The 1,182-nt window shown below is 46.0% G+C and overlaps 1 non-coding gene across 1 annotated transcript; it reads left to right on the plus strand.

Moving 5' to 3' along the window:
- The first annotated feature begins 190 nt into the window (after positions 1-190).
- On the plus strand, positions 191-263 carry H257_19571. Its single transcript has one exon. It is a non-coding gene; the product is annotated as a tRNA-Lys (tRNA).
- The last annotated feature ends 919 nt before the right edge of the window (positions 264-1,182 follow it).

Below are 1,182 nucleotides of genomic sequence, written 5' to 3' on the forward strand. Positions count from 1 at the left end.
AATTGCCATGTCGGAAAGACTTCATTGCACGTGTGGAAGGCATGATGCTCGGTTTCGACATTACCGCATCCATAAACGCATGTAATGGCTTCAGGGTCGGTGAGTTGCTTGTAGGCAAACCGGCTGTTGACGGGAAGCATGTGAAGGATGAGTCGAAGCCAGACGTCGCCTTGAACCGGTGTTGGTGCATGTCGCATTAGCTCAGTTGGTAGAGCGTTAGTCTTTTAACCCAATGATCCCCGGTTCGAATCCGGGTCCCGCCATTCTTTTCGACGAATTCAAAAACCGTCACGCGACACCTGAAAAGACGGGATATCCGATTGAAGAGAACCCGCGGTTCGGTTAAATAACCGGATCGTGAAAAACACTAAACACAACCAACACCCCCCCCTCCGAGTGAGCCCAATCAGCCGGATAACGCGAGAAGGGAATATTTAGTTTGGAATAATATCCGGTTAAAATTCTAATAAACCTCCATTGACAATGAGATTTCCCCCCCCCCGTCAGGATTTTTGGGTTTCGGGGTGATATGATAGCTGATGACTTACAGTATTCGTTTCAGTAATGCCAGGTTTTGGTGATATATTTAACCTCCGTTAAGAACATTAGACAGGGTGGATGAGGTAGATTACATGGGTTTAAGAACGGATACGACAACGGACTGATGGCGATTTTGGTAGGGTGGTTGGAGGGGTTTGGGAAGCGATGGTCGAGTCGAAGGTACGGGTTCGAGTCCTTGAGAAGGCATCACCTTTTTACTAGTACAAGTATTGTTCGCTTTCTTAGACTGCGTTACGTTAGAGATTTTGGTGTTCGCAGTCTCCTCTGCGTTGGGGTAGAGATTTCGGGCGATCAAGATGTTGTTGTCGATGTCGATGTTGTTGTGTTCGCAGTCTCCTCTGCGTTAGGGTGAAGATTTCGGGCGATCACGGCGATGATTTCTATGTTCGCAGTCTCTCTGCGTTGGGGTGAAGATTTCGGATCATGTTCGCAGTCTCTCTGCGTTGGGGTGAAGATTTCGGATCATGTATGTTGTTGTCGTTGTCGATGTTTTCGATTGTGCGCAATACATTAATGAAGTGTAAGGTAAACGTCAAAATAATCAATACACACTTTAATCAAGTTCAACGTAACCGTCAAATTGAGCTATCTCAAGAAATTCAATGTACTATTTATGACCAT

Source organism: Aphanomyces astaci (assembly GCF_000520075.1).
Source record: "Aphanomyces astaci strain APO3 unplaced genomic scaffold supercont1.805, whole genome shotgun sequence".
NCBI lineage: Eukaryota > Oomycota > Saprolegniomycetes > Saprolegniales > Verrucalvaceae > Aphanomyces > Aphanomyces astaci.